Genomic DNA, 21,482 nt, shown 5'->3' on the forward strand with positions numbered 1-21,482 from the left:
GACAGGCTCCCTTAGAGGGCATGAGGAAAGGCAGGCAGAAGCCACCCCCATGCTGGAGAGGGTGGGGAGCCAGTTTGATTTACATATTTAAATACCTTCCTCACAAGCAATAAAACTCAAATCATTTTAATTGAACATTTAAATCCTCTCTGGTAGGTATTTCAGGCATTCGGCTTTATGCCAATTATTGCATCATCTTAAGAGAAGCTTTTAAATTTATTAAATCCATTATACTTGAATATTTGATTCCTGCCAAAACATAATTTAAAATCCTCACTTTAAAATGATTTGGTAAGGATTAGTAAACCTACCCAAATAACCTAAATTTTGTGTCTGGAGAAATATCACCCAGTCTCTGGATAAGGGCAAACTGGTCCTTTGAAAGAGATTTTTCACTGGAGCTCCATGCAGGCAAATCTGTAATGTCCCAGTCATTTGGGCTGCTATGACAAAAATACCATAAACTGGGTGGCTTAAATAACAAACCCTTACTTCTCACAGTCCTGGAGCCTGGGAGTCCAAGTCCCAGATCAGGGCTCCAGCAGATTGAGTGTCTGGTGAGGGCCTGCCTCCTGCTTCATAGATGATCCGGTTCATAGTCTTCTCACTGTGTCCTCACAAGGGGACAGCTTCTCTGGGACCTATAAAGGCAGAGCCTTCGTGACCTAATCATCTTCCAAAGTCCCCATCTCCTAATACCAACAGGTTGGGGATCAGGATTTCAATGTATGAATTTTGGGGTGTAGACACAGACATTTAGTTTATAACATGCACTTTGTCTAAGAAGTGGCCTGACCTGAGTCTTGGAGATTCTGATTTGGTAAGTCTGAAATGAAGTTCAGGATTCTTTTTCCAAACAAGTGATTTTTTTTTTTTTTTTTTTTTTTTTTTTTTCCCTAATGAGTCAGGTTTGGGAGCCACAGATTGGGTATTAAGGTGATAGCGGTTCTATGTAATACAGAAGAATGAAGTCGGGCAACAGTTTGGTTTGGCTAAGATGATGAAGGAGCGATCATTACACCTTACTTTACGCAGCTGTATTCGTCCGGGAAGGCTAGGCTATGCTGCAGTTAACACATTGCATGCCCTCCTCTGAGCCCCACCTCACCCACCAAAGCTCAGTGGCTTAATATTCCATGGTCTGTGGCTTTCTCCTGCAGAGTCCGGGGCCAGTGTTGTGGATGGGTGGCTTTCCTTCAGGCAGTGACACAGCATCCTGGTAGCTTTTGTCCAGTCACACTATGTCCCCTACGGCCTCCCCAGAGTTGCCCGCAGAGTCAGCTGGAGAGAGTATCCGTCTTTGTGGGGTGTTTCAGCAGCCAGGCATAGCACTGTCTAGCGCTTCTGTCCATATTCTATTGGGTAGAACCTGTCCCTTGTTCTCTGCTCGACATGAGGGGCCCGGGAAGGGTAGCTAGCTCTCCTATGTGCTCAGGAGGCAAGAGAAATACTTAGTGAACACCCACATGTCGTCGGCTCTACAATTGTTACCCACAGTGCACTGCATGATGCAATTTTTTGCGGGTTCCCAGTGTTTTTCCACCTGAGTCTGCCTGATACTACAAGGTGCTTCATACTCAGCATCACTTACCTCTCTGCAACTCTGGTTCAACTTAGCATGAGGAAGAACCAGTTTGATTGAACTAAATCACACCGAGGTATGATGGCATAACAGACCCCTCAAGTATCCCAGAAATCATTTTTATCTTAAAGTAGGAGTCTCATCCCAGGGATAGCATAGCTTTTCTGTATTCTTTACCATAGATTCTCTAAAAATTTAATATTTTTACAATGCTTCTTGTGTTATTGCCAGCAGAGTTTTTTGTTTTAGACAGTCTTGCTCTGTCGCCAGGCACTAGGCTGGAGTGCAGTGGTGGGATCTTCGCTTACTGCAACCTCCACCTCCCAGGTTCAAGCAATTCTCCTGCCTCAGCCTCCCGGGTAGCTGGGACTACAGGCACACGCCACCACACCCAACTAATTTTTTTTTGTATTTTTAGTAGAGACAGGGTTTCACCATGTTGGCCAGGATGGTCTCAATCTCTTGATCTCGTGATCTGCCTGGCTTGGCTTCCCAAAGTGCTTGGATTACAGGCTTGAGCCACCATGCCCAGCTGGCAGCAGGGGTTTTTAAGGGCCAGAGTAGGTAGCATCCTGTTAGGAGTAGATGATTCTCAGTATGGGGTGCTTGTGAGTTGGGAACTTTCTGGATAGTCTAAAAACAGATGCAGACTAGATATGAATCCTAGGAAGAGCATCAAGGGCACAGATGATTTGCCTCTATGATAGTACAAATCCTAAATATTCCATGTGAACTAATGAATTAAACAATATTATTATCTGTAATTGCACATACTGGTGTTTCTCAAAGGATGGTTTCCAGATGAGAAGCATTTGCATTATCTGGAAATAAATATATATATATATATATATATATATATATATTTTTTTTTTTTTTTTTTTTCCAAAAGTGAATTGTTAGGCCATATCCCAGACCTACAGAATTAGAAATTCTGGGGATGTGGTGCAACAATCTGCTTCAGGACACACCGTTAAATTGAAATTTTACATACAACCTGGTGGCTTTGCAGCCCACCGGTGATTTTGGTACATACCAATGTTTAAGAATCACTGGAATAGATTTTACCTACTGATTATAATTTTATCTAAATCTAAGTAATTAGGGGATCTCAGTGGGAGATTTTATAGTTTCTTGTGGAGAAAGATGCACGTAAGCCTTTCAGGACACTTGTTAGGGAAGTTGCTGTTTTAGTTTAAACGCCTGCTTCTTTTGTGTGTCTGTCTATAATACTCTGTAGTGAGAATCAATATCTTGAAAGACAAAGGCAGTTCTAAGATTAAAAATTATTTTTCATATATGCTACATAATAAAGCCAAAAAAATATGCTAACAAATTTTAAAAACATTTAAAACCAATAGTTAATTCAAATGCCTTTGTAATTTTCCTCTGGGTTTTACCAATCACTTTGGTAACTCTCTTTTCCTATTCAATGTTCTGGGCAGATAATTTTTTGGGGCTTGAAATATATAATCTTAATATTGGAAACATTTTCAATTCTCCTTTTCCCTGCCTCATAGCATGCTATCTTAGTGAACACTTCTAAACAAGTTTGAACCCACAAAGACCCAAGGGCATCATTATGGACCTCAGTTGTTATGAAGTCTGGATAGAACAGATGAGGCTTGAGAGGAGTGGGTTCAGTCCTACAAGGGTCTGGGACTTGTTTTCTGGCCAAAGTCCCTGATGTCAGCATGATTTGCCTCTTTTTCATTCAAGAGGTGGAAGCAGGTTCTCCTGAGTGCTAGACCTCCTAGCCCTTGTGCAAACATCAATTAATGAATCAAATCCCCAAATAAACCCCTTCCAAAGTGGTCCTCTGGCACATCAGAGAACTGTTATCTGCTCCCTGAAATTCTTGATATTTTACCAACCTTGGCTGTTTATCTTGGCCACGACTGAAGTTGCCAGATAAAATACAAGACACTCAGTGAAATTTAAATTTCAGATAAACAATAACATTTTGGGATAAGTATGTCCCATAACTATAGGTATGTAGTATTTTATTAAGTTGAATTTAGAATTAAGAATGAACATTTCAATTTCAGGTAACAGGTAATTATGTTTAGCATAACTATGTTCCATATTACGTAATGGTTACAGGACATATTAACTTTATGTAAAATTTAACTGTTTTCTGAAGTTTGACTTGCTAATTAGTTCTTATTAGCCACAACTCATGTGACTATGGCAAAAGGATTTTGGAGGCTACTAAGATGTCCAGAGCTTCTTAATCCCCAGACGTAGCCACTGGTCAGCAAAGGCATTTTGCATTTAGTATCTGTTTATTAAACCATCGTTGCTTTATAATTGCTGCTCTACTTTTGGATGCCCTCCCCTTTCTCCTCTGTTGGTGTTTGTTTTCCTGGTCTCTGTCCTGTTTGCAGAGAGAAAGGCTTTCCTGTTAGAAACAGCACCAGCCAATCTGAGTTCTTCTCCTTAACAGACTGGTCTCTTCCTATGACTAGGTACATCTTTCCTTTTTGAGCTAGATGATATCTGGGTGTGTGTGTGGGTAAAACAGCAACAAAATTGGCATTTTGGAAAGCTTAGCTACCTGCAGCCCTCTTCTGTGGTTTTTTTTGTATTTGGTGAATCACAGAACCTCTTTAATTCTCAGAGTTCTTTGTGTAGGTAATGGTGGCCCATCTAATTACCAGCAATTAGATGAACGAGAACACCTGACCCTCACCCACTCAGGTTCTAATAAGAAACCAGTGCAGATAGTGTCAGATGCAAGAGGGCTCGCTCAGCCGTTTGTATGAAAATAACAGAAACCTAGTAGCAGCGATGTAAAGTCATTTTGTTCTTTCTGTCCTAGATTCCGATTGCTGCTTCTCTCTAGAGACCTTTTATGCTTGTTTAGTTCTCTATGAAGTCAACAGGAACATAGGACACCAAGGAAGCCTGTAAGAGTGAGATTCTGACCCAATTTAAATGTCCTCATAGAGTTCAGTTACTCAAAAGAATTCAAGCCTTAAAAGCACAGAGCCTTGAAGTTACTAGAGCTTTATCCAAATGCCCCATGCATTCCCAGGTTGCAGAAGACTGCCGAAATTTGTTTTCCTCTTCCTCTCTCTTCCCCTTCAAATTTTGTTTGGGTGAAGTTCTGCTTGGGAATGACCAGCTGTCACTGCCAGTAGCTACTGGGATTACATTGCAGAAGGGGCAGGCTGTTTTTGTTTTGTTTTTAAAAATGTTAATGGATATTTACTGGAGCTACTGTAGGGATTGGCAGTCTCATTTCTGTTTTCCGTGGAGGGGTTTTGGGTACAATGGTTGAATTAGAAACACTAAGAAAATCAAATTTAAATGCAATCTGTTGATGGTGCCAGGCACTAACTATTTGACATTAACTGGATGGAGACACTGACTTAACCAAAGGTGAAAGTGTTTCCTTTGCTCTGGAGCATAGCTTGTGTGGAACAGGGTTTGAAGACACAAAGACAGCGAGGTGGTGTCAGTTTCTGTCATTCTCACTTCATACTGTTTATGTTTAAAGAATTTGCAATCTGATGATACTGAAAGGACTATGGATCTTTAATCTCATCTACCCTTCAGACTGTGTTTAGTTCCCCTGATATGTACTTTCATAGATTCTCAAAACTGTAGTGAACATACTGGGCTGGGAGTTCTGAAGGGCAGAGAGGATGTCCATCTTCTTGACCCCGAAATGGTCAGTGGCCAACACTGACTTGGGACTCAGTAGGTGCTTAGCAGACAGATGAATGAATTAGGTTCTAGGGCAACATAATCCATGCTGTGCAATCCACAAATCAGCCTTATGCCGATACGTGACGAGTAATCTTCAAGCCTAATAGCATTTTCTGAAGGTCTAGAAGGGGCAACTGGAACTTTGTCATATATAAATTACCCATGTGTTGGGTTATATGAAGGGACTATTTTCTATTCCTGCCCCCCAGCGTGCCTCTGTCATCTTTACCCATTGAGTGTACTCACGGAACATGAAGAAACACTTTACAAGTAAGATATTAGGAAAATAAATTTCATGTGCTAAAACAGACATTGGCAAACATTTTTGATAAAGGCCTGGAGAGCAGATATCTCAGTCTTTCTAGAAATACAGTCTTTGTCACAACTAACCAACTACTGTCCTTGTAGTGCCACAGACAATACACAAAGGAATGATTATGGCTGTGTTCCAATCAAACTTCATCTGTGGACACTGAAATGTGAATTTCATACAACTTTCCCATATCATGAGATTTTGTTGTTTTAAAAACATTCTTAACTCGCTGACTATACAAAAGCAGGTAGTGGATCTGATTTGGACCACTGGCCAGAATTTCACAAACCCTGTCCACTAAAAACAAAACCAAAAAAACCCTAGTAATACCACAGCCAAAGCTTTGGTGAGGAAAGGGGGCATTTTTGTTTTATCGGCGTTATAGCTTTCCTGAGCACTGAAATGAGAGACATAGGGGTCTTTTCTTAGTGGCTTATTTTTACACCATTTTGTTTTGCTGTATGTTTGCCTCCATGCATATGTGCGTATATGGTAGAAGTAGAACCAAGTTTTCAGGTTACGTGTAATATATTTTCTTCGCAATCTGGAATGATCAAAGGAAATTGTAGAAAATACAGTATGGTCGCAGCTATTTTCAAAAGAAAACACATTATACCAGAAAAAGAGATGTGTTCTGAAATGTCTTTACTAAACGATAATGGTGGTTAACCGTGAAAATTGGGAGTGGCATTTTTGAAGTGGGGGAGATAATTGATCTTTTTCTGACTTATTTGATGATTTTAAATGAGAATGATTCTTGCACTATTTGTGAAATTAAAATTAGTTAGTAATGCGTTGAACTAAGTTATTCTTTGAAAGAAGACACTGAGCCTGCTTCTGCAAATCTACAAAAACATCTGATTTCAATGACATTGTAATTTTTTCATATCAACCCTTAGTGAAATACAGCTTTTGGAAAATCCCTTCTCTGTGAAAGCATTGATAAACAGGAAGTGTTTGGGTTTTGTAGATGTAAGAATAGCTTCTCCAGGGATGTTGATATTTTAAATAATGCAAATGTACAATAAAATCCCACAATCTAACTGAACTGTATATTCAGCCTGCATACCCAGAGTTTTAGAATACATTTCTGACTAAAACGCAAAAGACCTTGAAAGCAGGTGCTGTCTTTGTGTCCTGATACCAGTGTGTTTTAATAAGTTTCCACTAGATTTTCAAAGTCTTCGGTTAAATTGGAACTGACATTTATGCTAATTAGCTGGGTCTGGGAGTAAAACAGGTAAAATTGAATTACAACGGGCTCCAAACCATATTTATTTTTAAAATAGCGGCTCTGAAGGATATTTGGTTCTATTTGTCAGTTATTTTATATCTTGCCACTTTCTAATATTTCTTCCCCGCCTGGTGTGTTAATCTGGTAATCTGAAATCTTTTTGTCTGCCTGTAACATAATAGGCTGTTTTCCTGTGGTCCATCTGTCTCCTACAGGAGGTGAAAGTACTTTTCAGAAATGGCTTGGGTTGATACTATTAATCTTTATAAGCAGAGAATTCCTTGAATAATTTAATAGCCAAATGGCATGGGGGAGACTTGGTATAAAATGAGTTTTTCTGTTAGCTGTGAAAATCACAGCATGGCCTGCCTTTTTTGTGTGCAACTCAAATATCAAAACAATGGATGTTTATGCTCTTTAAACAGTTTTCTGTTTTGTACTACCTAAGACCTAAGACGATGAAGAAACATCTAGACAATTCTGGTTTACTTCTATTTTTCTGCTAAAAAAACACAGTAAGTTAATTGGCAAGAAGGAAGTCCTTTTTGTTTTCTGAAACAACAGATGCTGCCTTTGACCTTGGGATTTAAGGGCAAATCTATTCTTGTTTACAGGTCTTGAATTTCTTGGATCTGCCAGTGTGAAGGCAGCAGTTGTGATTGAGTGCTTTCAAACGTATTACATGATTTTAAAGGAAATCAGTCTGCACAGCTGTTGCTAGGGAAATCATTGTTCTCCCTCCTTCCAGTTCATTATTATATATGGTTTTAAAACATTATTATTTTTTCCCTACTTTTAATTGGAGTTATCCTAGTTACAGATGTCACAGCCTCTGGGTGTCTGGTCTTCCACCTGACACCCTGCTTCATTGCAAAGGCCTAAGGTTGCAGTATGCTGCATTCGATTTGCAGGGTAACATTGTTCCTCTGTGCTGGGATGGGGAAATACAGCCAGTCCTGTGTGTAGGCAAGCTGGCAGGAGTGGGACTATTAATAACCAACTCTGTTTTCTCTCTGACACAGCCTCTTTACAATGCTCTTTGCTTGCCTATCTTTTGGAAAGTCATGTGAATGCAGCAAAAGCTTTCTAAGAAATATGAGGGCCAAGTGAAATTCTCTGCATGAAGTATGCCCACATGGGATTGCTATTATTTTGTTAGAAGACCATTTAGCACATTTGTTTGTTTCTGAGTCAAAAGCCATAGATGCTCATTGAACATTTTTGGGTTTTTTTGTTTGTTTTTTGTTTTTTTTTTGTTGTTGTTGTTTTGTTTTTTTGTTTTGTTTTAGTAAATCATGTATTCAAAAAGAGTCTTGATGATGAGAAACTCTTACCTTGGAGAAACAAAGAATTAAGTAGTCACTTTATCCTCTAGATAGTGCTGAAATCAGAAATACTTTTTCCCTTTAATTGTCATAAAACACAATTACATTTCTTTCCACAAATTTTCAATCTGAGCAAATTGACAGACCAGATCAGCTTTTTTTCCTGGATCATTTTACTGTGCATTTTCTTTTTATCTTCTGGATGTAATCTTTTATTTGTAGACCATTATAGTGAAGCCCCTGGTAACAACTTACTTAATTTTATTAGTCAATTTATGGGCAGAGGGCAAGACATATTATAATATCATGATGGTTACTAAATTAGAAAATTTAAATCAAAACATCTATATCCTATAAGCTATGTCTGCTAATTAAAGGTGAGATAAGCTGCTGAAATATAATGGGCCAATGTGGGAAAGGTCTGGAGGGCCCAAGAGGACCCCCTTTCCTCTAGCTTGATCCATTATAAGAGAGTAAAAGGAAGACACTGTACAACTTTCTTTAGGAATGGGCTCTTTTGCAGGCACTAGCAGTCAGGTGTGTATTGAATAGCCATAGAGTGAACTGTCTTCTCCTATGACTTTGGGGTCATCCTTCAGTATGCTTTTAGTTTTCCTCTAAGATTAGATGAGGGCTGATGTTCTAAATTTCAGTGTTTGGAGACTGATCCTTCTTGTAAGGAGGTAGTTAAGACATGCTGTCTTCTCAAATGAATGCTTTTGGAAGGCGACATTGGAATATCTATTAGAATAGTGTGATATAAAACAAGGTTATGACCTTTTGGAGAATATCTTAATAATCTTTTCAGGGCATTTTTCTTTTTAATTTCTGGTACCTTTAAAAGGTCTCATTCCTTTTGGTTGAATGCCTTGAGAAATGTAAAGCTATAAAATAATTTTAACAAACTTGATTCTCTAATCAGCTGCTCATAAATCCATTTTATTGCTTCAGTTATGCAAGATGGATGTTTTAAATTTGTCTGTCCAGTCAATCAGTTACCCAGTCAACTAACCACCTAGCTAACCTCCTAACCTCAATGAATGTCTTGTTCTGAAACTCCTTTTTCCGAAAATCTTCCCAAAGCTATGAAATAATACCAAGTTTTATTTGGTATTACTTGGATGGTAAAGGCATGTTTTATTAACCTTAGTAGTTAAACCTGTTAATTTATCAGTAAGGGGGAAACAACCCTCTTTGTGATTTTAACTTGTCTTCATTGCTAAATTCCTTCCAGTCTGTGGTTAGAACTTAACTGCAGGACTTTTGCCCAACAATAAAAACATTTTCTATAAAACTATGGAAAATTGCCCATTCTGGAGAAAATCTTAAGTAAAAAGTCTAAAGCATTTTTCAAGATAGAATTTTATTTCTGGTGTTTTTGCATGTAATTTTAAATTTTATTTTATTTTGAGACAGAGTCTTGCTCTGTCACCCAGGCAGAGCAAGACTCTGCTGTCTCAGAAATCTTCCCATTTTAGCCTCTCAAGTAAATAGAATTACAGGTACACACCATCATGCCCAGCTATAAATATAAAAATAATTTATATATATATTTTAAGTTTTATGTAGACAGGGTCTTGCTATGTTGACCAGGCTGGTTTTGAACTTCTGGCCTCAAGTGATCCTCCCACCTTAGCCTCCCAAAGCACTGGGATTACAGGCATGAGCCACCATGCTGGCCAGCGTGTAATTTTTAATACTGAGTCTAGGATAAATTTTCTTTTGCAGTCATTGGGATATGTGTAGATATATTGTTAATCTTTGGAATCCCACTGGAATGAAATGTGTTTCATTAGTGCTTAAACTAAGATGTGTTAATTTGAGAATATATAAAAGAAGGTTTAAGCCTGGTGCATTTTCAAAGTTGCTTTTTTTAATTAAAAAATTTTTATCTCTCAGCAAAAGGATAAAGTCCATACACCATGTAAAGAACTGTATTAAGTTTTAAAATATTTAGGTTTTTAAGATTGATTCTATTCTGTCTTTGACGAGTAAGAACATGTCTAGAGGTTTTAGGAGAATGGGTTTAAACAGGTTTACAATATTTCCTTATGAGAGCTAGATTATGTATAAAATAAGAATCAACTTTAAAAAAATTTTTGCTTTGAGTTTCTCCAAAATTTTCCATGGCCAACCAAACGAATTCTCTTTAAATAGAAATTTAGGAGCATTGGTAAAAGACCTTAATATGTTTTGGAGAATGATTACTTGGAGTATTTGTGCTATATATGCTTTTGCATGTGTTTATATTATGCTTGTATTTTGATCAGGCATTAAATAATCGAAACACTCATGTTAAAAAATTATACAGTTGTCTGATTTAGAAGGCTGGAGTGCAGCCTCAAACCTGTTTCCAGAGACATTTCAACCTACAAGCCAGGGTCAGCCTAAACTATTTGGTAGGACCCTCTTTCTTTCTACAGTGAAGTATAGAAGCAGTATAGGATTGGGATGGAGACAGACCTGGTTCAAACCTAAGCCTCTTGTTTAAGAGCTATTTAACTTCATGTAAGTTATTTGAGCCCCCTGAGCTTTAAGAATTAGATGGCTTCGGTTGGGTGTGGTGGCTCACACCTATAATCCCAGCACCTGTAATCTCACCTGTAATCTCTGCCGAGGGAGGCAGATCACCTGAGGTCAGGCATTTGAGACCAGCCTGGCCAATATGGCGAAACTCCATCTCTACTAAAAATACAAAAAATTAGACAGGCCTGGTGGTGGGTGCCTGTAATTCTAGCTACTTGAGAGGCTGAGGCAGGAGAATCACTTGAACCCCAGAAGTGGAGGTTGCAGTGAGCCATCACCCCATTGTACTCAAGCTTGGGCAACAAGAGTGAAACTCTACCTCAAAAAACAAATAATAAATAAATAAAAGATGCTTCCTAAATATCAGGCACTATAGTAGTAATAAGCACACACCTTTTTTTCCCCTTTAGGATGGTTACCATACCATGGGAAAGGTAGACTCATGGGCATAATTTCAGTATATTTTCAAGTTCCAAGAAGCATGCTCAAGGTGCCAGGGAATGGAAACACTCTGCCTAGCGGCTCACTCCTTTTGGGTGCACATTTGTCGGACACAACTATGTGCTAGGACTTGGATACCAGTGTGAACAGAAAGACACAATCCTAACCCTCTATTGTCTTATAGCTGAAAGAACAAAGTGATGACTGTAAGCTTAGAAAGTCGGGTGCCTACCTTAGAGAGTTTGTAAGGGTAAGGGTGGAAAGAGCTTTCTTTCCCTTTCATGCCATCTTCATCCTGTTCACCACACTCTGTCCAGATTCCCAGTCTCCCATTCGCCTAAGTGGGCAATGAGGTAGTTATTTCTCTTGGTTAACAGTTCCATGTAACGAATCCCTTTAAGGATGAGTGACTGAATACTTCTTCCTAAGAATAGTTGCATTATTACCAAAGACTTTTGGTGGCACCAAGACCACAGTGCGTGTCTCTCCATTTGGCAGTGTTTCAGCCATTGAGGAGACCTCTATGAATAGCTGGAGTGCCTCTCCCACATCCCACTATCATGATGCTTGGCTGCTATTCAGATGCCTGTGACGAGTGATGGAGTGAGTTGCTGGTGCTTCCTGGAGAGAACAAATGGTAATCTCGCACCATCTTGATTGTGAGTATAGTCGGTCTGTGGACTTTCCATGCTCACATCTAAACCAAAGACCCTGGCCTGACCCAGAACAATGGCTTTGTTACAGGTGAAAGTCCTCCTTATTACTTTGGTAGTTAATCATCTTTCCCTGGACCTTAAAATCCAGGTCATTCTCTGGAGAAGAAATTTAGGACCTTTGACATTATCCTGTTTAAGTACATTTCAGATATGATCTTTTAATTATAAAAGGTATACAATTAATTATATATATTATACATAGTATATAATATAATTATGTAATTATGAAATGTAATCACTTGTATGTAGTTCTCAGTTCCTCGGGCAAATCAAATAAGTAGTAGTTGCATGGGTAAATATAAAATACTCAAATACTCCTTATAGTAATATAAGAACTATCATTCAGGCAGGAGGACAAAAAAGATCAATGTATGAACCAATCCTATATATTTTTGCTTTTGAAGCACAGGTAAGAGCAGGTCATTTCCCTTCTCCACAAAGCTCAGTGGCTTCTTCCTGCACTCAGAATAGCCTGGTTCATAGGCCTCTGTGAGCTGCCTTTCTTCCCCATTTCATCCAAAGTGTTTTTAAATCCCTTTAGATGCTCTTTGCTCCAGCCTGCCTGTTCTCCTGAAGACCATACTTTATGTCTGCAGGCCTTTGCTCATACTGTTGTCAGCAGGGAATAAATTTTACTCCTTATCCATTTATAAAATCCTACTGATCCTCCAAGACTGAGCTCAAATGCCCCCTCTTTCATGAAACCTTCTATCTCCCTACTAATCAGTCAATTATTTCTCTCCATTCCTCCTTGTTGGCCTATTGTGTGTTCCTTTATTACCTGTATAGGCTTTTCTCATTTCTGCTTGTATCTAGTTAATTCACTCATCTATCCATACATTCATTCAACGATTATTTCTTGAAAGCTTTATTCTTTATACTGTGCAAGAAGATGGGAAAGTAATGGGAAGCAGAAAATGGATGCTGTCTGTGTTCTGGGAGCTTACAGTCTTCTGGCAGAGATGGGTGATAAGGTGATAAACACCAAATCCACAAAGCTAAAACTGCAGCTATGGGAAGAGCAGGGAAGACAGAGATTTATGGGTCTCTGTCTCTAGATTAGAAACTCCTTGATGCCCGTGAGAGCCTCTTGCTTGGCAGGGAAGGCAGTAGTATAAAACAACTGAAATGCCCTGTGTCATGAGTTCATTTCTCCCCAGATAAATGAGGAAGTCCTAATATCCAGTACTTGTGAATGTGACTTTATTTGGAAAGAGGGTCTTTGCAGATGTAATGAAGTTAAGGTGGGCTCATATTTGATTAGAATAGGTCCTAATCCAATTTGACTGGTGTTCAATAAAAAGAGGAGAAAAGACATACACAGACATAGTGGGGAATGCCATGTGAAGATAAGAGCAGAGATGGGAGGGATGAGTTTTTAAGCCAGGGAATTTTAAGAAGTGGCGGTAACCACAGGAAGCTAGGAGGGAGACATGGAACTGTTTCTTCTTTAGAACTTCCAGAAAGAACCAAACCCCTAATGACACCTTGACACCTGGATTTCAGACTTTTCGCTTCCAGAACCATGGGAGGATACATTTCTGTCATTTTAGGCCACCCAGTTTGTGGTAGTTTATTATGGCAGCTCTGGGCAACTAATAGTCTTCTAGAGGGAAGTTCACAAGAACTAATTTAATGCACAGCACCACAGTGCACTAATGTGTGGGTCCATGAATGAGTCTGGATGAAAGAATGAATGAATAGAGTATTGTGTTTGCTCTCTTCGGTGGTAAGAGATCAGGGTGAGTTCAGGATATTTGTTCCATTTCAGTTGCCTATTAGGAAAAAATGTGAATTCACAGTTCACGTCATCAGTTCAGAAGGCTGGCTGAATAATGGCCCATGTGGTTGTCTTTCGAAATAAAGCTGTGTTTTTGTCACTGTGGCCAAGGGGTATAAATAAGCTAGTCCCTAAATGTTAAAATGGTACCAACTCTTCCCTTTCTGCTTTCAAAGCAGAATCTTAGTCCTCGCATCTCCTACCCCTACTTCCTTAGGCAATTTGTGTCTGTCCCTCTGGTTGAAAGGCTCACTTAAGGATAAAGCAGGAGTTATGGTTTATGGTGGTGGTTGTTAATGATTTTTAGGTTCGCTGCTGCATTTTATATTTTCAGAACATTTTACAGTTGTCGATTGAGTTCCCGAGCACTCAAGAATTTGTGTTATTAAAATGCTTTTTGTTTGCAAAAGAACAAGGTATTTAGTGATAATTGAAAGCTACGCTGATCAGACATTTACAAGTATGGGGTGTGACCTGGCCTCCCTTCTGCCTCCTGAATCCTTCTCCTCACTCTAGATTCAGGACAGTGCTACCTCTATAAGCCTCTATGATCCCCTCAAGCCTCACAAATCTCTGTTGTTTTATTATATGAAATTTTGTTTGTGTGGGTTTTCCCTAGTAGATTATGAATTTTTGGAGGACAGATATCCACGCTCACCCACCAGGGATGCAGGAACTATTTCTTGGATGAACAAGTGAATTAATGAGTGAATGGAATTCCTAGAACTGACTTAGGCCAGGAATTCCTCATCTTTGAGCAGCTACTTCCCATTTTTTACGCCCAAGATCATATCCATGAAACTCTGCAGTGAGTCTCTAGGCAATTTACAGAGAGGCAGCACCAACCTGGAGAACTTCTGGATCAGCTGCGGGTGCCACATGGATATCCTGGTCTTGCTGTCATGGAGAATTGAGTCATATTTTCAAGGCTATCCTCTTGAGACCACTGCTCAGAGGTGCCAGTCAAAGGTCTCAGGGTCATAGGCAGAGGGGGCAGGCCAGATTGGTCTCTGTGGCTCTGAGTATAGAGGGATAAGGCTGAAGAAGGGGTTCTCATAATCCAGAAATCTCTGTTGCTGGAAGTCTTCAGCTGCACTAAGAGATGTGGTTGTAAAGCGACTCCAGCAACAGAAAGCATAGCCATCATCACCTCGAAAACAAATGAGCTTCGTTTTGCTTGTTTTTTTTTTTTTTTTTTTTTTTTTTTTTTTAACTTTTCATCTGTATATCTGCATGTTCATGAACATCCTGTGATATGGCACCAAGCATTCAACATTTATGGAGCAACTGAAATTTTGAGGCTAGAATGTTGACATTAGCGCTGGTCTCTGCATTCTTTCCTGTCTGTGTGTTTCTCTGTTCTGTGCGTTAGCCCATTCTGGCAACGACTGCAGAGCCTCACACTTATCAGATAATGTCGCTGATACCATTCCTGGATGAACGCTAGTTCTCAAGGCACTCAGATCATGGCACAGAACAAAGAGGAAAGATGTGTCTCTAAGTCATTCATTTATCACAATAACTGCATTTTCAGAGGAAACTTCCATGTTCATTCTCAAGTTTGAAGGACTCGGAGTGCAGCGCTCGTGGTGACAGACTGGCTCTTCTTGTGTGTTTCTTTCCTTGCTTTTTAGATGTAAGGGCCCCTCTTCTCCCACCTCAACATGGTACATTTGTTATTTCACAATACTTTAATTTTTAAAAAATCATAAATGAACTTCATGCTGTTAGAATTAGTTCACTGTAAGTGAATTTCTTACCAGAATTTTTACTTGCAAGACTAGTCTTTTATGTAACAACTGCCTAGTGACAAAAGGAGTAATTATATACTTTGCTACCTAGGATGACAGGAAAACAGTCGGCTATTTCTGGGTACCTCTCTGCCACTCATTCTATGAGTCGTCTTTCACATCACATGACCTTTCACATCCACAACTTTCCTAATCTTTAAAATGAGCAGGTTGAAGTTGAGGAATCCTGAATTTCCTCCTAAATCCACTGTTCTGTGATTCTAGCTATGTGTAACCTAGCTTTTTTTTTTTTTTTTTCCCCATCAGTTTCATAGTCAGGCTACCACCCTCTAGTTAACAACTGTTTTTTTTAAAAACTTTGAAAATGGAAAAAAAAAAAAAAGCTACCACAAAAAATAACAAAGATACATTTTTAAAAATCAGTCAAGCTGGGATCCTTAGAGGCAGTATTCCTGGTTTGGAGCTTATAAACGACTTGCTGTTAAAATGTCTTCAGTAGTTTCGACACATTTGCATTCTTCCTTCATTTTCAAAACATTGTCTTGGTGATTGCAAAGCGATTCTCCTGACATGTAATCTCTTATTCGGTGAAGCACGCTGGGAGGATGCAAGATCCACATGGAGAAGTTAAGCACACACAGATCTGCAAGGTCAGAAGTACATTAAATGGCATGCTGCGGCCCAAGACTTTCATCTTTAAGCATCAGTAATTGCCATGATAGCCAAGGAGGTGCTCTGTGTGAGAGTTGCTGGATTTGAGCCAGAGGCCACAGTTTAAGAATATGTATTTTGTGAAAGTCAAAGGATTATTGTTGTCAGAGAGAAACGTAAGGCAATGAATGAACAAACTGGACATTAGGACATTCCTGCTGAAAAAAGGGGAGCGATTTATTAAGTTTCAGCACCATAGATGGAGAAAACAGGTAAATTTACTGAATATATTTGAGAAACTTGAAAATTGACGGTGAAACAGGAAAGAGATCCCAGTTAAAGGAACCCTTCTGGCCCAGAAGATTGAAAGTACTCAGTTAAATAGATCTTCTGACCCATTGGGTACACACCAAGAAAGGCAATTTGGGCAAACATATCCAAAATAGTTTGTGTGGGTAGTTGTTAAAACCCCTGAATGTTGCTTTAATTATCTGAGACCCAACAGAGGGCAGTTGTTCTAAATAGGCTACCACCCTCTAGTTACAACAGTTCTTTAAAATTTGTAAATGGAAATATTTAAAATAATATACTATATATAGTTACATAGAACTTTTTTCATGTAAAAATAATTTTCTGATAATTTTGGAAGTAGAAAAACACAGCGCTCACAATGGATAATCTCACTATCCAAAGGTAACTTTTATTAACCTTTTGGGGCATTTCCTTCCAGCTTCCAGTCCCCCCACCCCATATTTTAACCTTAGTATATATTCATTGGTGCACATATTTTTAAAATCAGATATGCCAGTCCAGCCTTTTTTTTTTTTTTTTTTTTTTTTTTTCAATTTAATCTGGAGCTCCTGTTAGGGACAGCTGAGGGAGCACAGAGCAATGCCACAAAATGCCTCCCCTCCCTCTTTTTCTAGACAGCCCAGATGGCTAAGATTTGTGGTGGGCAGACGCAACCCCCATCCCCCGAAGTCACATGTACTCTTGGCGACTTTGGTACTTCCTGACCTTGCATGTATGTTCTCTGCTGAAACCCTTCCCACTCTTGCCAGTACAGCTATAAAAATCTAGGTGGCTGAGCTTTTGCTTATCTGAATTCCAGAAAAGTTGATGCTGAAAGAGAGAAATATTAATGATGGGTTTTGTTCTCTAAATTCCTTTGGAAAGAAAGGGTGTGATTTGTTCCATTGTTCCAGTAACATAACTTGTTAAAATAATAGGGAAGCCAGGAAAAAAGTGTTTGGAGAATGACTGAGTATTTTTGGGTTAGCTTCACTCAGGTGACATGCTTGTTTTGGGGGAAGGTTCTCCATACTAAGAGATTACTTCCGGATGGCAGCCTAGCGTAGAAAAATCAGCGTGCGCTGTGAAATCAGACAAACCCAGATGTGAATTCTGGTTTTCCTTCCTTCCTTTGTATCATCTTGAGCAAGTTATCTAATTTTTGTGAGCCTCAGTTTCCTTGTCTATGTACTACAAGTGGTGGATACATACTTCTCAAATGTTTGGTGACCTTAAATAGAAATATACATGGAGTTCCTAGCACACAGTAGGTGCTCACCCTTGAACTTGTTCCTTCTGCGTTTCTTAGCTGTTTCTGGAAAGTGTGCTGAAGAAATACAGTTCATCAGTGAGTCAGTGAATAATGATAATGGTATGCTAATATTTACCCAAACACTTTGCACCGAACTATTTGTATAATGTTAATCAGCGAAAAAGGTTCTCATCATGTTTTATGAGTTGAATTTTCTTTCCCATCTGCTAACAAGCTTTGAATGAAAAACTTACTGAATTGAAAATTTTTTCTATCTCTGCTCTGCTGTGGGGACATGCTTTTATATTTGCAAATAAGGCTTGCAATATATCTTTTTGTTACATCCTCACCGTCCCAGCTGAATTTTAATGAGTGGGAGTGGTGAGTGGAAATTGAGATTCAGGGGTCACTTGTGTTTGAGCTGACAAGATATACATATTTGGGGAAACAGAACATGATCTGAATTAACTGGGAAGTACATGTTTCATAAATGCTTGATACATTCCTGAAAGAAAATTAAAAAGTAAATATTTTTCCTGGTTGCAGCCATTCTTCATTCAAAAGAAGCTATTAGCTTTTTTATTTTTTTATTTTTTAATTCTGCTTATCAACATGTAAGGTGAGGAACTAGTGGATTGTATTGTAATGCTTGAAAAGAAAAGCTTTATTTAAATATCAAATATGAACATGCAACCAGAGATTGCTTAACAATTGTGTAGGATAGAAAAAAGAATTGAGAACATTTTCATGGAAAAATAAGAGATTGAAGTGAGGGGAACAAATGAACTCAAATTCTCACTTTCTTTTCTTTGTTAACCTTCAGGAAGGGCAAAATGAGATTTAATGTACTATGTGAAGTATGGCATAGCTTTGCTGTTTTGTTCATTTGTTTACCTTATTATCTCTCTTAAATTTTAATTTCTAAATCTATAGCCCTACATTCATTAATTGATTTGGTCATCAAACATCAATTCTCTGCAAGTTTTAGTGGAAAGAAAAATTTCCCCTAAAATTGTAAATTTTGATTTACAATTATGACTATAAATTGTCTTCGTGGGTTGCAATCCTGTAAACAAAAATGATAGCTCAGCCATTCCATAAGAGGCTGTATTAGATCCAGTGTGAGCCCAGTCCCACTGTCTGTGGAGGGAGAAGATACAGTCCAGACAAGTCCGTAGCTTCAACTGTGAGTCATAGTTTGCCAGGCAGAGAGCTATGGGAAATACTACCAAAGAGGCAGTAGCATATGTCTTTTATGATGGATCACTTCAGTTTTTTTAAAAAGTAGATATGTTGTAAATAATAATGAAAAATGAGTAAAGAAGTAAGGATGATAACTAAAACGGGAAGAAGTTAAGTAATAGGAAAGGAAGTATGTGATTAAGAGCCCCAGTGAGTGGCTGTGATGATGGGATTTCAGAAAGAGGATTTCTTTGCAAAAGCAGAGAGGAAGAATAGCAGACAGTGAATGAGATAAAGGTTTTCTGCCTAAGAGGAGAATTGGGGAACAAAACTCCAGAGAAAGAAAAAGGCCAGGCTACTGGTGAAAGCCAGACTTCAAGGAAAATGGTTTAAGGACGTTTAAATTTTTTAGTTTTTCGACATCCAGCTGCTTGTGTGATACCACATTGCAAAGTTATTATTTAGTAATATTTTGAATGAAAGATCTCTCTTCATAAACCCCCAGCCTTTAAAAATTATTAGTCTCAGAAACTCTTTACATTCTTAAAAGTTATTGAGGACTTCAAGAAGCTTTTGTTTAGGTCTATTGTATCTATCAATGTTTATTGTAAGATCAGTAAGTGGGAGTTTATTAAATATGATGAAGCTTTTTTTGTTAGAACTTTAATTTTGTTTTGGGGGTGCATGTAGAAGTTTGTCCTATAGATAAACTGCATGCTTCAGGGGTTTGGCATAGATGTTATTTCTTTACCCAGATAGTAAGCACAGTGCATGATAGTTATTTGATCCTCACCCTCCTCCCATGCTCCACTTTCTAGCAGACCTTGGTGTCTGTTGTGCCCAGGTGTACTCAGTGTTTAGCTCTCATTTACAAGCAAGAACATACAGTATGTGGCTGTCTTTTCCTGTGTCATTTTACTTAGGATGATGGCCTCCAGCTCCATCCATGTTGTTGCAAAAGACATGTTCTCATTCTTTTTCATGGCTGCATAGTATTCCATGATATATGTGTACCACGTTTTTCTTTTCCCGTCTACCATTCATGGGCATTTAGGTTGATTCCATGATTCTGCTATTGTGAATAGTGCTACAATGAACATAACATTAACATGTGCATGCGTCTTTATGGTAGAACAATTTATATTCCTTTGGGTATTTACACAGTAATGGGATTGCTGGGTCAAAATGGTAATTCTGTTTTTAAGTGCTTTAAGAGATCACCAAACTGCTTTTCATAGTGGCTAAACTAATTTACTTTCCCACCAGCAGTGTATAAACATTCCCTTTTCTTTACAGCCTTCCAGCATCTGTTGTTTTCTGACTTTTTAATAATAACCATTCTAACTGGTCTGAGATGGTATGTCATTGTGGTTTTGGTTTGCACTTCTCTAACGATCAGTGATGTTGAGCATTTTTTCATAATGCTTGTTGGATGCATGTATGTCTTTTGAAAAGCGTTCATGTCCTTTGCCCAATTTTTAAATGAGGTAGTTTGTTTTTTGCTTGTTTAATTAAGCTCCCTATGGATTCTGGAGATTAGGCCTTTGTTAGATGTGCAGTTTGCAAATATTTTGTCCCATTTCATAGGTTGTTTGCTTTCCTGATAGTTTCTTTTGCTGTGCAGAAGCTCTTTAACTAGGTCCTATTTGTCAATTTTTGTTTTTGTTGGAATTGCTTTTGGCATTCATCCATTCATTCATCATTCATGTATTTATTGAGACAAAGTCTCACTCTTGTCACCCAGGCTGGAGTGCAATGGCAAGATCTTGGCTCACTGCTACCGCTGCCTCCCAGGTTCAAGTGATTCTCCTGCCTCAGCCTCCCGAAGAGCTGGGATTACAGGCGCCTGCCTCCGTACCTGGCTAATTTTTGTATTTTTTGTAAAGGCAGGGTTTCACCATGTTGGCCAGGCTGGTCTCGAACTCTGGACCTCAGGTGATCTGCCTGCCTCTGCCTCCCAAAATGCTGGAATTACAGGCATAAGCCACTGCACCCAGCCGCATTTGGCATCTTTGTCATAAAACCTTTGCCAGGGCCTATGTCTAGAATGGTATTTCTTAGCTTGTCTTCAAGGAATTTTATAGTTTTAGGTTTTACATAGAAGCGTTTGATCCATTTTGAGTTGATTTTCGTGTATGGTGTAAGGAAGGGGTTCAATTTCAATTTTTTTTCATATGGCTAGCCAGTTATCCCAGCACCATTTATTGAATATTGAATCCTTTCCCCATTACTTGTTTTTGTCAACTTTGTTGAAGATCAGATGATTGTAGGTACATGGCTTTATTTCTGGGTTCTTTGTTCTGTTCCATTGGTTTATGTGTCTGTTTTTGTACTAGTACCATGCTGTTTTGGTTACTATAGCACTGTAGTATAGTTTGAAGTCTGGTAATATGATGCTTCTTGCATTCTTATTTTTGTCTAGGATTGTTTTCACTACTCAGGCTTTTTTGTGGTTCCATACGAATTTTATAATAGATTTTTTCTAATTCTGTGAATAATGTCATTGTTAGTTTGATAGGAATAGCATTTAATCTGTAAATTGCTTTGGGTAGGATGGCCAATTTAGCAATATCAATTCTTCCAATGATGGATTTTTAAAGTACAAGAATATACAAACTTTTCATTAACTGCAGAGTGATAATGTCATCTCATGGCATTGTAGCCTCTGGAAAATTTCACTGTATAATTGTGAAGAATGAGAATGAAAAGGGCTTATCACTTTATAGC

General features: G+C 38.6%; 1 protein-coding gene across 5 annotated transcripts in view; it reads left to right on the forward strand.

The window, feature by feature from the left end:
- TNIK (TRAF2 and NCK interacting kinase) overlaps positions 1 to 21,482 on the forward strand; it is a 410,093-nt gene that overhangs the window by 136,166 nt on the left and 252,445 nt on the right. Inside the window, exon 1 of one of the 5 annotated variants that reach the window (XM_010335831.3) lies at positions 2,455 to 11,791. The exons of the other annotated variants lie outside the window; for them this stretch is intronic. The gene's annotated coding sequence lies outside the window, so the exon portion shown is untranslated. Of the gene's footprint in view, positions 1 to 2,454; positions 11,792 to 21,482 lie in introns of those variants that run through there. 5 annotated transcript variants of the gene reach the window in all.

Source organism: Saimiri boliviensis, chromosome 9 (genome assembly GCF_048565385.1).
Source record: "Saimiri boliviensis isolate mSaiBol1 chromosome 9, mSaiBol1.pri, whole genome shotgun sequence".
Lineage (NCBI taxonomy): Eukaryota > Metazoa > Chordata > Mammalia > Primates > Cebidae > Saimiri > Saimiri boliviensis.